Genomic DNA, 16,579 nt, shown 5'->3' with positions numbered 1-16,579 from the left:
ATTGCATGGAGAGTAGAGGATTTGACGAATATGACTGTGGGATCATGCATGTGTAGCGACAGAGAAGGCCAAACACCCTGTTTGCCCTGTAACCCTTCTTCTTTTCTTTTATTGCGTGCTCTCGAGCAGCCCCGCCTTACGCCCGCTTCTTCGCGTGTCTTGTGTACGGCATGGCGTTTCCCGCCAACGTTTTCCCGCGGTAGATTCAACATCCTCCCGGGCCGCGCTGTGGTCGTTTGCATCCAGTAGGTACAGCCGCTGAGCCGTGCGCCGGACTTGACGGTCGTTTCGGTAGGCGAGCTTGAAGTATCTCGCTATGCCGTCCTTGCCTGGATACGCCTTGACCACTCTAGTGACTTTTACTGCAGTACGGCACGTTGTCATTCTGGATAACCATAATGTCGCCAACGCAGTCGGAACGAAGTGGATGGCACTGATGAGCGGAGCGCAGGCGAAGCAAATATTCTTTCTTCCTGCTTTTCCACAACCGTTGCAGAAGCTCGTTCTCGCACCTCACACGCCTTCGCAGGTCATGCGCGGTGGAACCAGACAAACACCCGCAGTTCTTGCTGGTAGCCGCACGACGTGCTTGCCGGTTAGGAGGCGCGAGGTGTCAGCGCCCGTGCATCCTTGGTTTCCTCGCAGAGTTGCGTAGAGGGCGGTCATGTACTGTCACGCCTCTGTGGTCTTCAGATGTCAATGGCGGGTAACGTGAAAAGCGATGGTCAGAAAGAACAGGAAGTTCCGATGCCCACTTCCGCAAGTCCTCGACGTCAAGTGGAAGAGGCTCCTCCAATCGATGCCGTGCCTCCGTAGCCGTCCACGCTTTTCCTCATCTGATGGTGTGGCTCGGCAATCCACTCACGCCTCCTGGAATGCTGCAGCGAAGACATACGGTCTGTCTTGGCCTTGAAGTAACTCCTGGTGATGATGACCGCGCGTCACTGCTATGGTGGTCGGTAGATGAGGCGATGTCGAGGTGTCCGCTGCCTCACGGTTTTGTGACACTTTCCCTGAGGTGGTTTTCTCACGTGAGATTCGCCTCTGTTCCCGACTTTTCCCTTCAGTTTCAATGAACTTCAGGTTTTCCTTCACTTTCTCTTCTCTCGATTCCCCTGCAGAGTCGGCGATGTCTGTTTCGGTCTTAGTGCGCTTACGGTACAGGATAGCCAGGTCTTCTGGCAATGAGCGCAACAGTACTCGGTGTGGAACAGCCGCTTTCTCTGCAAACGGCGTGCCAAGGCTGACGAAACAACTGGTCCTGAACTCGATTTTGTCGTGCACGTCCTGCAGCCTTGATACTTGGGACGAAGACTCGATCGGCTCAATGGCAAGCAGGCTGTCTGTGTGACATCTACGAGATCTTTTTCGGCCATACCCTTCGGTGGAGACCTTGACGGCAACGTTGTAATTCTTCTCAGTCAGGCGTGTTCCTTCGGTGGCTCGCCTCCTAGCGCCGCCACCAAGTTAGGCTTCAAGCACTTAAACGTTTCGATGTCTGTGAGCTTGGGGTGCGTGTGAGTGGTCGCCTCGTAGTGCTCCCAGAAACCCGGTAAATCACGGTTCTCGCTGCTGTAGGTGGGTACTTGAAGTTTCGGCAAGGCGACTCGGAAGCCCGGTGTGTTCCCGGCGAGGCTTTTGGCCCGATGGTTGTCCGAGGTGGGTAGCTTCCATGGAGCTGCTGGATCCGTCAATGGTATCCGTATGCCTCGCTGGTTGGCTTCGATGACGGTAGGACCAACCGATGCACGCGCGTTCAGCGCGGGACCGAAGCCTGCTGACGGCTTTCACGATCTTCTCGTGGTACTCAATAGCGCCCGTAATTTCCTCGTCAAACTCCTCACCATCAAGGGCATAGGCGATCTGTTTGTCCATTTCAGCGAGAGCGGGAGTCCTTGTCGCGAAGGTCGTCGATTGAGTTTCCTGCAAGTCGGCGGAAGACGGTACTGTTCCTTGCAGGAGGATCTCGCTGGCCTCGGACAGGAGTCGGGTAGTGGCACCGAAAGGGCGGCCTCGATCTTTGCGTAACTTGTTCATCCTCGGACGGCATCGGTGCGGAGGATGTCGGCCTTCTCCCTTGTTTTCGGCACCGATAATGTAGCGACAAAAAAGAGGCCGACACCCTTGTTGCCCTGGTTGAACACTTCTTCTTTTCTTTTATTGCGTGCTCTCGAGCGCCCCCGCCTTACGCCCGCTTCTTCGCGCGTCTTGTGTACGCATGGCGTTTCGCGCCAATGTTTTCCCGCGGTAGATTCAACAACATGGAATAACATGATAATCCTGTCGCGTACGTCGTCAAACCCTTCCCTCCAGACACGTGTGGCACGCACCAGTTTATCACATGCCGCGGTGTACGGGCATGCAAACAGGTGATTGACAGTTAATATCTACCCAGTAACGGCGAGAACAGACATTGGTAACTTAAATGCGTGAGCGTTAAGAAAAACGAACATCGGCAGCGTTGACCCGACGAATGGAAATAATGAAAATTAGGATCCCAGCAGGAATCGAATCCATGCATTCTGCGTGGCAATCAGGTATTCCAGCACAAAGCCACGCCATGTCTATAAACTGGTTTCGAAAAACAGTATGCAGGCGTAATGTCGGTGCAACGTGAGTTGTTGTTATGGTGCGGGCTATCTAATTTTGCAAGAAAGCAATAAACACTACATGATACTTCCACGATGCGTACTCCCACGGTACGGGCGTCATATCAGATTAACGTCTGTGGTTTCAGTGTTGGCTCTGCTTTTTCAGCAGTTTAATAAATATTACCTTTGTATTCATATGATCAGGAAGCTATATTGAAGCATTGCTCGACCCAGGACGAATACAATAATGAAAGTTACGTATGGTATTTACATCGTCGCTCCGTAAACTGCACTTAGTCCGCCTGAACGACGCAGTCTCATCTTCAATTCTTACAAGGCTGGGCGATGGCCACATGCTGACCGAGGATGATGCCGGATTGACTGACAGCCGCGTTGTAGACTAGAATACGTATAGGCCACATACGCCCAGGTAGTCTACGAATTCGACAAACGCCATCCACTGATGTTGGTCTACGTAGCACTATCCAGGCCCACCAGCCTCGACGGACTATACCTCACCAACGCGAAGGGTGACTTCAGGTTCCGACATGTCGCCGGCTCTATCGCCATGCAATTTGTCGACGAAATGACCGAGGCGGCATCCACGATTTCCAACAGCTGTACTACAGCTCAAACTTCACTACACACGGACCCCTCGTCACCGCGATCACAACCGTACCAATAACAAGTCATGACCAGCTGCTGGTGCTTACTGACCACGGTGATGCTGACCTCCTTCAAGAACTGTCAAGAACCTCTTGCATATATGCACACGCGTTCGTGAAACGCGCGTGCGTTCTCCATCATTAGGCGCAAGTATAAGAACTACATATCAGCTTACCGCTTCTGGTGTTGGTAATACCCACGTTGCCGTTGGCAGCGTTACCCAACTGTACACAACTGGTCATTTAACACATATGCGGCTCTTGAACATATATGTGTGATTTTAAATTTTATACAGATTTTAGCGTCATTTTTTAAGGTTTCGCTTAGTAATAATATTATTCCACAGTCCCCTTCCAGCCGCATGCTTCGCATAACATCGATTCCCACTGTACGTGGGGTCTGCCGAAATTTTTTCTGCCATTTTTCTTTGTCATCTGTTCGTGTGAATTTGACCAACGTCACATCCATGACGGAAATGGTGTCAGTGAAGTATAAGTGGAAACCCGCATAAAACACTTTAGTGTGAAAGTAAACGCAGCCAGCCAGATGAGAAGTGACCACATTCTGTCATGTTGACGCGATGGCTTCTGGTTCAGTATTTTCATATCTCTATATATGCCTTAGCATCTACAGGGTGCAGACAGGAAAAAAAGAGGACAGATGAATACAAACATCGCTTGCCGTTTAGCTTGTTCATATAAAATATGCTTTTCTTTAAAAATGGACTCACCAAGAAGGGAGGATTATCCAAAGGTAGGGAGACAGTATTCGGCGTGAAACCCTCTCTATATATGAAAAGAGTTTATTGTTTCGAATGAACTCCCTCGCTACGAGAAAATACCGTAGTGTAGAATTTAGCAATAACTGCAAGTACAGGACGCAGCTGAAGCGAAGAACATGTGGCGATTTTTTTTCAAAGGTGATTTCAAAGGTCATTTTGCAAATTCCTGAATGGTGTTTTTAGGAATGTGCGTCAAGGTTATACGTCATGGTTAGACGTCTGTGATACGTTTACAGGCACCCTAAACTACGCCGCGTGCAAAGACGAGAGAGTGATTTCTTTCTTGCATTCACTACACTTCCTACTGGCGCTATATCTTGCTAGCCACTTATTTCTTCATGGAAAACATGGGCAATGTCAGTACTAAGCTTTCGCCTATGAGGAATTGGCGCTTTTGTTACACGCTGGTATCTCCACTCGCGCTGTCGAAAATGCACAAACCCAAGAGAAATTTCTTGCAATGAGGCCTTCTTGTCTCTTCCTCTGCTTCCATCCTGCGCACCTGCGCAGTACGCTACCCGTTTGAACAGAAATCACTTGATCGCGCATGAGAGTCATGCGAGATAAGGCAGAACGGGCGTGCGAGTGCATGGCAAAGCAGGGTAGGATATAATTCAGAACTGATGTCTCTCGTGTATGCACCAGTCGAGAGTTTATTTTCCGACGACGTCACGTGAACAGACTGTTGGCGTCATTAATAATGCCGAAAAGACGTCAAAGGCGCGCAGAGAATAACGTGCTCGTTCTTTGTATAATAAGAGGTTGATTAGCGACCCTTTAAATGGCAGAATTTTACGTGGATGCTCCTTATACAGACGCTAACTCAAACTAAGGTTTTCAGGGATTATAAGCATTCCGTTCATACTCACCTCTATAGCAACAACTATTTTGCTTGCTTGTCAATTGGGCGCGATGTAATAAGGATAAATTCGTTCATCTATTTGTACTACTTTACGCTAAACAAGAATATCTTCAAGTAAATGCAGACCGTACTTCATTGACCGCAATGGTAGTTGAACACGTTATCACACTGTCGGGGTTCGCCACAGTTTTACACAATGTGTCGCAAAGGCTTCGCTCTGTATCATATCGAAACGCTCATAAAAAACTCCCAGAGATCCTATGCATTCATTTAAGACGATTCGAAGGCTAAAGCCATCTTCGTTTTCCTCTCGGCCGATATATTGATGCTGCCCCGCCCACCTGTCTAAAGTTTTCTGCACTTAATGTGGTATTGCATTGCCTCCAAGATCTGAGGCATCCCACCTGGCTTTACATTACCTCCTTGATCGGACCACCTTTGTCCAAGCTATGATGCGCTGTGATGATTTCATCATGCGACGTTACTTCACGTGACGTCATATTGTCGTCAGAATTTTTGGCGATCTGTGATGTCATCGTGACGTCATATGGTGACGTCATGTCAAGATTATTTTTCTGCATCATTTGCGTCGTGATGCATCATGATGATTTTTGCATCGGCGTGTCACGTCCGGCAGGACGTGACACGCCGCCGTCGCGGGACACCAATGGTGAAATTTCGCGTTTGATGAGACATCGAAAGCTTTCACCTTAATAATGACAACTTCATACACATACATGCGCTAGTCATGCGCATTGATCTCGAAGCAAAAAGTAGTGAGGTAAAAAGTTTGCTCAAGCAATGGTTTAAAAGGGTACTGACACCAATTCAAGAAGGTAAGTTCACTCAGCCATACAAACAGTGGCGTAAATCCAGAAAAATCACAAGGGGGCACACATCATGCAATGGCGGTCATTTTATTTTTATAAATATGTTTTGTTTTTATTATATCAAAACGTAGCTTATGCTTTCAAATAAAATTTTAAAAATAACGAGCGTGAGCGGCCAGTAGTATAAGCGTACGTTGCATGGCGAAGTTTGTTTCTAAGCGTGACACGCGGCAGTCTGAAGCATATTTTCAGCTGTCATTCGGGATAAACCATGAAAATAAAATGGTGATAATTCGGGCACATAGTGAGTCTTGGATTTTGCATTTGAAAGATCAGCATAATAAAGAATTGCGGTAAGTCAGAAGTAACCTGTAGCATTTCAGATCATTCGTGTTCAACAGTGCTTTTTGAAATGAGAGGCAGCTTTTATTCTTATACTTGGTTTCTGCTCACTGGAGGGGCTTCAGATTTCAAAGTTCCGTTTGCGGTGAGGGCGCTATCCCTAAATTTAAATATGACGTTTTCAAGAGAAATCTCAAAGGGTGCACTTGCAAGCGGTGTCACCCCCACCCCCCACCTATTCTGAGCACAAGTGGGGTGAGGACTCCCCTGACCTCCCCTTCCCCGTGATTTGCGCCACTTCATACAAATCCGTATGTAGAGACGCCTCTGAGCAAATGTCGTGCTCTGTAAATGCTGATAGGATATTTTATTTTCACATTAAAGTCGATTTCCGCATGACGCACTTACTGACATCTACAATATCATGACGTCAGGCTAGTGTCGATTTTCGTGACCTCACGCGCCAATATGGCTAGTTGTTATGACGTCAGGTGCAAAACATTCAAAATAGTCGCTTCGGGATGTTTCCGCGTAGCGGCCGCGGAAATGTCCCGATATTTTGCACGATCACGTGACGAGAACCTCATACCATGTTCTGACGTCGGGGTAAAGTAGCAACAGAAACTACCATTTAAAAAACATACTGTTACTTCAAGAAAAGCAAGTAAAAGCACGAAACACAAGAAAGACGGAAGGCGCGCACAACGCTAGCACTAACAACTGCGACTTTATTGAAAAGAAGCATTCAAACAGGAAACCACTCAACTCATGTGCAGTACACCAGTACCGCCTACCACGTCACCAGGTGAAACAAAAGAAAGGTAGGCGATACTGATGTACTGCACAAGCATTGCGATGTTGTTGAAGGCTTCTTTTCAATAAAGTCGCAGTTACGTCCAGCGTTGTGTGCGTTTGCTGGCTTTTGTTCGTATAACATGAACCAAGTGGCTCAGACAACAACTCTTCTGAAACATACTGTAATTAATGTTACAGGGTGCATTCACGCTGCCAGCACATTTTCTAGGCTCTTGAGGGCTTGGCTTTTTATTTGGCGCAAACGTCAGTTCCAAAGCGATAGCCGAAAATTTTCGGACCTGTACCCGTTGAAGTATGACTTTGAAGAATCCCGTGTCGTGGAATAGACATTGTCGAGCTCCATAGTTTTCTTTTTGGCTATGTGCCGGATAAACGCAATAACGCACATCGTCAGGAAGCCTGTTTTCACAATATCTTTGTTGCACCTTGTACCACGCGCTCTTACGCCTCGGCAAACTAATAAAATGTTATCTCGTAAATACCTCACTCTGAGAAGACAACCCCATGACCGTGATAGGGAGCTGTGCGAGAGCTGTATGCATGTTTTTTTTTTTTTCTCTATTTACAAGGACCCCATGTATACAGTACTTACACCACCACAACAAGCAATACACAGGTGGTGACTGAAATGGTTCTAGTAAATATGAAAAAAAAATATCAAACAAAAGCTGCAATAAAAAAGCCAAGCGGTAACGCAAAGCAGCCCAGCGGTATTCGCCTGGTGTGACACCGATGGCGGCTCTGCGAACGGCGCTCCGTGACGCAAAGGCGGGGATTCGGCTTTTGTCGTCTGCTAGGCTGTGGCTAGAACAGCAGCATTTTCTTTATATTTCGCTCACATCGCACGGCGTTCCTCGACTACTAGCTGTATTTTCTTGTAATCATAGTTTTTGAGGGGGCTGCTAGCATTACTGGAGGTTAAGAAACGTTAACTTTTAACGTATCTTCTATATACACAGAGCCATCGCGGTCAGGATTATGCCGCCGAGTTCGTAGTGTCACTCACCGGGCTGGATGGCGTTGAAAATAGCTTACGTGAAAGCGCGAACGTCCCGTCAAGCGAGTTCAAGAGAGTCTGCGCTGATTTGGAAGCGAAGCACGATCAATTTTACGGCTTATTCGCAAAAGTTAGCGTTATGTATTCAGACGTGAACGAAAGATCACACTCCCCTCCCAATTGTAGTCACGTGCAAAAAACGTTTGCTGACAAAATAAAATTGATAACTTCAGCGACCAGCGGTTATTGCGGACAACTAGCGTAGATTGGGCGAGTTGGATGCACATGAAGACTATCGGCTCCGAATGAAACGCCACCAGTTGTGCGCGTGGTACTGTTCGCACCCTTATGTTTAGAGATAGATACCTCTTGCGGTTTGCCTCTCGAGAACCAGATTCATGCTTTCGATCGCGCAGTGCTGCCTAATCGGGTGTGCGTGCATGTCAATGGTGATTACAGGACGGCGCTTATTATACAGTTCCTAATGCTTGGGGAACGCGCTCCGCTGTTCATGTTTCATTTGTCACCGATAATACACCTTGGTAAACAGTAGAAAAAATCGACGAATATGTCTAAGAAGATGAGAAAAAGAGCTCTTTCCGACCATTTTTTTGGCCCCTTTGGCTGGTTATTGCTATTCTTTACCGCGCTGTAACAAGAGTGAATATTTTACGGTGAAAGCTATGGATTCTTGATCAAACGCGAAAATTCACCGTCGGGGTCCCTAGTCGGCAGCGTCAAAACGAGTGATGCAAGAAATCATCACACGACGACGTCATCTTATGACGTCCTCATTACATCACAGACCACCAATATTTGTGACGTCATAACGTCACGTCACATGACATTGTCTGTTTGCGTTGCCTCCGTGATCGGTGGGTCGATCACGAAGGCAATGAAAAACTAGGCGATTTGTAAAAAGCTTGCAATGCCTCCGATCCTGGACGCAGTGCAATACCACATTACGTCCAAAAAGCATTCGGAAGGAGGCGGGGAACATCGACTGAACATCGATGAACAAAAAGAAAATGGATTTCGCCTTCGAGCCTTCTTAGACAAACGCATAAGGGACACTGCGAGTCTTTTTAGTACAGTGGCCTCATCACGCCCTACCAGGAGTCGACGGTTGAGAGTGATTTACACTATTTTAATGCAAATAGGGTAAAGCGGGGCAAAATGAGACGCGGGGCAAAATTCGACATTTTGACTTTGCCGCCCTCTATAGCTAATACAAAAAGTACCTTTTCTTTGTTTCTCTATTTCAGTGATAGGTGCCGGTAGTTTTGGACATTTTATGTGCAAATGTTAATGATTGCTCACAGCGTTCACGCTGGAAAAATTGTGCGGCTAATGTCAGTGTGTTCGTGACCTGCCAAAAGGGGCGAAATTCTGTTCGGTGAAATTTTCGGATCCGTGCATGAAGCTACTTCGACATCAGTACAACAATGTAATTATTTATGTTGTTACTTTATACTACTAGCTACATGCCACCAAAAGTTTAGTTCATTTGGTGCCGTGGGCCAAAGGGGAATTTTTTTTTTAATTCGGAAATGTGAGAGGGGCAAAACCTGACAAAAAGGCATTGAATTGCCTTAGAGAGTGTCTTATTAAGTGAACCATTTATTTACGCTCATTATATATGATATTTTTTGTTAAGGATGGTGTGGACGTAGAAGAGAATATCATCTAAAGTTTCCTGGGAGGAAAACGACATGAAAAAAGCACTGAATGTTTTTCCGGAGTTTCGGAGCAGCAAAGCGCCGGGTTCTGTGTGGATTCAATGCGTGGAGTGCAAAGACTGGGCGCATGAAGACTGCGTGGCGGCCCACGGAGTGAATTTGAAGTGCTTCTACTGCAAGAACTGAAAGGGTAAAATTTTTTCACGTTGTCTCGTGTTGCCTCACGCAGCGTCTCGTTTCGCCCCGCAGGTTGGGGCAAAATGAGACATTTGGCGCACTTTTTGTTTCTTTTTAAAATATTATTTTGAACCGTCATAAAATGACCATATTTATGTCGCACATACCTTGTACCCAAAATAAAGTTCCTGTGTTGAAATTTTATGGTACCTAGTGCAATAAAAAAGATATTCACTATTTTCTAATTTTTGTCGCATTTTGCCCCGCCTTACCCTACATCTTACTCCGACTTATGATACGAAAGCTTTGTATTTATCTACGTTAGTATGATTACACTAATTCTGTTCAGCATATTTTTAAACGACCGGGGAGGAGTCAGCAAACGTTGATTTATTAACGTATGGGTTAAAATATGCTGCAAAAATAAATAAACAACTCCGCACAACCTACGAAATATTTCATATCACCGTCGTGCATCCCCTTTTGACACGTGTTCTCAACCTTTTTATTTCTTATTTAAACTTCAAGTACTTAGACGCGCTTACACAGCAGCTGCTGAAAACTTGGATTTAATCAAAGGTTGTTGTCTGTTACGACCACTTAATTTATTTGAATGACATCACACATCGCTTGTCATGCGCTTAAAACTCCGAACAAAGAAATTGAATCGAAGGAGCAGGCTTGGCAGCCGAACACGTGCAGCACGCGGTTTGCGTATGTTGCGCTTTAACGCAGACACGGTAGCCAAAGCGCAAACGCTGAAATCAGTGATCGAAAATGGGCCGGAAAGTCATTCTGAGTGCGCCACAGCCATAGAACAGTCGCGAAAAGAAATCGTCGCCATACGTGCAGATGTACACGTTGATGGCTAGCAGACGACACTAGGAGCAATTGACACTGAACGTGCTCCTGACGCCAACTCCGCTCGATTTCGCAGGGCATTCTGCTTGAACATCCAGTACAAATTGCTTTATGATCTTGCCCACCAATGTTTCAATAACTCGAGCAGGAGAGACTGGCCGGTAGCGTCGAGCAGCCTTCACGTAGCGAACGCGTGCTCGAAGAGCGACACCCGAGTCCCCTCTCTGACGTCACACGCGAGAGGGCGCCACTCAAAGATCTCGAGGCCAATAGGACACATTTTCCTTGTCGGAGAACATGTTTTTTGTTTGCTTGCGTTGTCTTTTAAAGGGCGAGATCTCCGATTATATCAGAACTCACATAAAGGCGGCTTATATATCTTCGAGCACATGTTGATCTAATAAGAACTGAGGTGTTTTTTTTAACCCCTGGGGAGGTCACTGTGGCGGTTTCAACCTCATCTCGATATGAGTGAGCTCTGCAACAAAGCGTAATGTTTCAGTGTTCTTTATTTAAATATTATTTGTTGGATCGCTCGTTGCATTTCTCCCGCGTTCCCAGAAAAAAAAAGTGACTGGTATTTAGCCTTTTTCGCTGTGAGTTATATCTTCAACTGTAAGCTATCGGTGATTATTTTGGGTAGTAGAGTAATTTTTTGTTCCGATCAAAGCACGATAAGTTCACGACATATACGCATTTTTCCTCGCACGTCAACTTCGCTCCCTTTTGTTGACGCCCTTTGGACTCGTCATGCAGTTCAGTAATACTAACAAGGACTCATCTGAAGGTGACTTCTTCGGGGTTAGTAAGCACGTACACAAAGTAGCCGTAGAATTCAATTTCTGCCTTGAAAGCGCGAGCGTAGAATAAAGTAAGCACGATGTTACAATGTAATAATTGTTTAAAATGAAGTGACATGTTAAGCTTGTAATACAGTAAGAAGCTGCATTCTCGAGTAGGCAGTGATAAAGAGTAGATGGCAATGTAACAGTGTAGCTTTGTCTAATAAGGATTCCTCGATTGCCTCCTGAAAGTTAAATACCAGCATTCATTAAATATTTGATATCTAGCATCAACTGTAATCCCTTCGTTAAAAATATGTCCGCTGTTTTAAATGTTCCGGATACATCTCTTTTGTCAAACATCACAGTCTGACGCCATATTTCGTAGGATGGTTGCTCCAAGTGATACAATTGTACTATTGCAACGCCGCTCATTAAAGGAATTGTTAGATATAGAGAAAAGTACGGAAGCAAATACAGGGAGGTTAATCACTTGAGGACAACCGGCTTGCTACCCTACAAATGGAAACAGGAAGGGAGAGATTGAAAGATGGAGAGAAAGTGACAGCAACACATTCAAACATGAACAAAACTCACAGGGTTTCCTACACTTTCGCCTAAGGCGACACGAAGGCGCAAGGCTTCTACTTTTTGTTTTCAGTCCGTGTATTGATCCTCCCCGCTCCGCTCCAACAGCATTCTGCCCCTCTGTTGTTTAGCACTGCCTGCAAGATCGGAGGCATTGCAGGCTTTCTGCATCTCGCCTGATTTTTCCCTGCCTCTGTGATCGCACCGGCTTTAACCAAGCGACGATGTAGTGATGTAGTGTAGGGGCGTCATCGTGTGACGTCGCGTAAAGTAACATCATAGTGACGCCATCATGGCATCTCACATTTTCGCTTTTTGTGACGTCCTGATGACATCATATGGCGACGTCATCACGTGATCATTTTGCGTCACTCGAATTGACGCTGACGCCTCCGATTCTGCCGCGGGACGCTGACGGTCCTTTTCGCGTTTGATAAGTAGAGACCGTATTTTAGGCAAATGCCTTTGTCCCTTGGGCTCCTATAGCACCACTTTGATATATGAACATGAATTCGAGGCTGAGAAGGGCTTTTATGGTGTTTTTATAGTTCCTCGGGTTCGGGCTAGGCCCGGGTCTCGCGTTGAATCACCAGGCCATGTTCGGGCGTGCAAACTTGAACATGTACCGGGCTCGGGACGCGCCCGTGAAGTGTTATAGTATGGGGTTCAACCTAGTGATCCAGTTTAACCAACTTGTGGAGGACAACTGCTCGCAACAGTGAAATCGTACGGCGCCGCGCTCACATGGCGCAAGCGGTTGACGAATGCGAAACCACAGAGACGTCAGGGGAGAGTGAAGAGCAAAAAAAAATAAAAAAACATGGCTGATCCCTCCGATATAGGAATCGGTATAACACGACAGTGAAACGTGTCTTTCCAGTAGTGCTTATTGTGTAGTGGTATACGAGAGCTTGTACAATGTCTATTGGTGTTTGACAGCTACAGCACCGTTTAACGTAGATGCACCCAGTTTGACGCCTAGTGGCACATTTCAATCGCGACAACTAACGCCCATGATCGTGATTCAACCGTTGTGATAGCTGAAGTTCGCATATACCGTGATACAGCGTATTTTGAATCTCGCGCATAGTACTCTATATCCCCTTATTCAAAGCGTCGTCAATTAAGGAGAGAAACGGCCCGGTGTGCTCTCCCGAGTAATAGGGTAACCTAAACCTCTGCTCATGCTTAGACTACTACACTGCACTTCAGCAAAACGGGAAGAAGAGGTTCGTAGCTTGAGCCGCGAACGCGCGCAGGGCTTCCATGTCCCGTTGACCTATGTCTCGCTCCATCAAGGCATGACATTCGCTCGTCGAGCTCTTTGCCTTTCTGCAGCGCTTATTGCAGCAATTTTATTAGTCGGTGCTATGGCACTCAAAGCAGTAAGCGGTAGAGAAACACCGTTTGTGGATGTGGGAGCTGCACTACTCCGACGACGAGCCATCACACGCTAACACAAAGCGAAAGGCAATGAACGTAAGTCTAGGGCGGCTCTCCGATGCTAGTGCGGCCAGTGGTTTTCGCTGGTATCGAAATTCTTTAACCATGGCCTCCGAGAACATCGCCTCCGAGAACATTCTTTAACTGCGTCATCGCTGAATCGTTCTCTATCAGCGCTAGTAAGTGTCATGCCGCATTGCTTCACGTCACCGCTCAGAGACGGCGGCACCGGCCCGCCCCGTCTAGCCCCGCCAACAGAGAGCACTGTGCGAGAGAGAATGTGTGAGAGATATAAGGCGCACTTGTGGAGTGTCGGGCATCTGCCTCGCTATCTTAGTCGGTAGAGCGCCGGGCCCTTATGATGCATTCAGACGACACACCGAATCCGGATTTGTCGTGGACGCGGACGGCTAATCCGCGGATAATCCGCCTGCAGGCGCATCCACACGACGGACGGTGTCCTAGGAGTGAACAGCCGGATTACTGTCGACCGCAGACTCTGCACTCGCCTGCACCCGCTGGCAGCAGACCGGTTTGAGAGTATTCAACAGCATGGAAGCCGATAGAACGCGGAGCTCGCCGAGCTTGGTCGAGTATTGTAGAGGACTGTAATTTGTTTCGGCGAAATCGGTGTTGTTGGTGGAATGGCTGAATGAAAAGAAGAATCTGCTTTAAAGGGAGCTGCTGGATCGAGACTGACCTCGGTGCTGTCACGCGCGGGGCCCAGCATACGAAGGGAGGATGCAGTGATGCGCGTGGGGCCTCACATACGAAGGGAGGATACAGTGATGCGCCGATATCGGGCAGTTTTAGGGGCGAAGCTCCTTAAAGCGGGACCCGCTCGTCCCTCGTAGTCGTAGTGCGTAACCAGTCGTAACGCTAGTACCAGATCTCTACCTCCAAGGTGGTGCCGGTGGCAGATTTTTTCCTGTACGCTGTTGAACAATAAAAAATTCGCAGCGTGCGCGTTAACTAAAAGCCGAATTCTTCTGTCTCTCATTCCCCATTAGCAGCCATTGGCATGTTCCAGTAGTAAACGTTAGTAGAAGTAGAAGTGTAAGTTTTAGCAAAAGCCGACTTCTGTCTCTCATTCCCATTAGCGGCCATTGTTTACCTCCAAGGTAGTGCCTGGTGAGATTTCTCCTGTGCGTGATTAAACAATAAAAATTTTGTTCAAAACGCCGTTGATTGTTGAAATAAACCAACGAAAGACGCCAGATGTTTTCTAAAAGCAAAACGAAAGAACGCCAGATGTTGTAAAGGCAAAACGAAAAGACGCCAGCTGCTTAGCGAAAGACGCCAGATGTTTTCTAAAGCAATGGTTTTCTAAACAATGAAAATTCACAGCGTACATGTAAAATTAAAGTGAGCTGCAAGTGGTCATAACTCTCATCGAACCTTTAGTATAAACGCGCCCGATCTCACGTCGGTGATGATGTACTGGGCAGAATTCACGGAAGATTCACGGTTTACCGATGAACCTCCGCAGCTTCGCCCACTCATCATCATTCACTCCGTGGATATGCTGTGATTTTTTTTAGGGGCGAAGCTCCTTATGCCATGGGTCTGTCCATCCTCCATTTGTTTGTTTGTAGTAGCCACCTCTGGTATGCAGTAGAAGAAGACGACGTTGACGAGTGAGGCTCACGTGCGTGTTCGCCTGTGGCGTTGTGTTGCCTCTGTGGCATCGCAGCAGTACCTCCGAGCCCTGCAAGAAGACGTTGACTCTTACAACGAGTTTACCATTGCCCTCCTCAACGTTCGATCTTTGCAAGCCCACGTAGACGATGTGGAACGGGACCCCATACTTACTGCGGTGTACGTTCTCTGTCTTACCGAGACGCGGAACGCGAAAAGACCGTATATCAAAGGATACGTTCCAGTCATGTGCATCGACGATGCAGAGCGTTCTGCAGGTGGTGTGGCCGTATATGCCAAAAAAACAGAAAAGGCACAAGATCTGAAACTACTACCAACGACACAGAGCCACAACGGTGAATATGCTGCCATCGATTTTGATGGATGCATCATCATGACCATCTACATTGCACCCAATTGGTCGAGTGGGAATATCAAGACATTCATTGACACGGCATTGTGTAATTATGACAAGTACAAGAATAGACCATATGTGTTAGTTGGTGACCTGAATGTCGATATTACCGAAAAGAACAATGAGTGGTTAATACAACATATGGCAGCCAAATATGCTCTCACGTGCACGTCCTTCGATCATATGAAACCAAAGACCATCCGAGGGACGTGTATAGACCTGGTATTTTCAAATTTCCAATTGCAACCCGTAGAGGAACCGCTATCCCTTCATTTCACGGACCAGAAAGCCGTGATAATGAAGGGACAACGCTAGCCAAGCATCATCTAATTAAGAAAAATAAAAGTTTAGTGTTTGTAATATGCACACAGTGTTTCTCACTCTTTATATGATGATTGATGGGGCGTTACAGGGAAGATTGACGATGTACCGATGATTTCCCCCGGAGCTTCGCCCCACTCATCATCATTCACCACGTGGATATGCTGCGATTTTTTTTCTTTTGCGGATGACAGGTACCGACAGAGCACATTGCACTTCTGCACATTATGTTTCCTTCTCTCTGTTCGTATCTTGACCTTAAAATCAGCGTTCAAATATGGGCCGTGTTCTGAGACAACCGCTTTCGGCAACAGTGCCACTTTGCCTGCCGAGTAATCCTGCGTGTGCAATGCGTGTGCGTGTGCAATTAAAGCGACAACTTACCCGCTACTCTCCAATCTGCTAATCAGCGCGCATTAAAATAGAGATAAATCTCAAATGTGGTCGCCTTACCATACGGCCCAGAAATACACTGAACTACGCGTCAGCAGAGCTGAAATCAGCTGCGAGGGGAGCCGTAGGGCTCGAGCAGAAGAAAATTGTACTGGTTGCCAGCCTGTTTGTCCGCTAAAGCTGGGGCGTTACGCCGCCAGAATCCCGATGTGAAAAACAGGTAGGGGCCATCCGTCCGCGAGTCATGTGGACGAGTTGCGGACGAGGGGAATCACTGATGTGAGGTCACGTGACGCGCCGTCCGTCCCGCCACATCTGGATTCAGTCCGTCGTCTGAATGCACCATTATTGTCGCAGGCCAAGAGGTCATATGTTCGATTCCCGTCGGGGGAACTTT

The 16,579-nt window shown here is 47.0% G+C and overlaps 1 protein-coding gene across 4 annotated transcripts in view; it reads right to left on the bottom strand.

Annotated features, from left to right (window-relative positions):
* LOC119371657 (uncharacterized) overlaps positions 1-16,579 on the bottom strand; it is a 131,618-nt gene that overhangs the window by 100,591 nt on the left and 14,448 nt on the right. The gene's annotated exons all lie outside the window — the stretch shown is intronic.

Source organism: Rhipicephalus sanguineus, chromosome 10 (genome assembly GCF_013339695.2).
Source record: "Rhipicephalus sanguineus isolate Rsan-2018 chromosome 10, BIME_Rsan_1.4, whole genome shotgun sequence".
NCBI lineage: Eukaryota > Metazoa > Arthropoda > Arachnida > Ixodida > Ixodidae > Rhipicephalus > Rhipicephalus sanguineus.
Note: the sequence above shows the minus strand (reverse complement) of the source record. Positions and strands in the feature narration are given on the sequence as shown.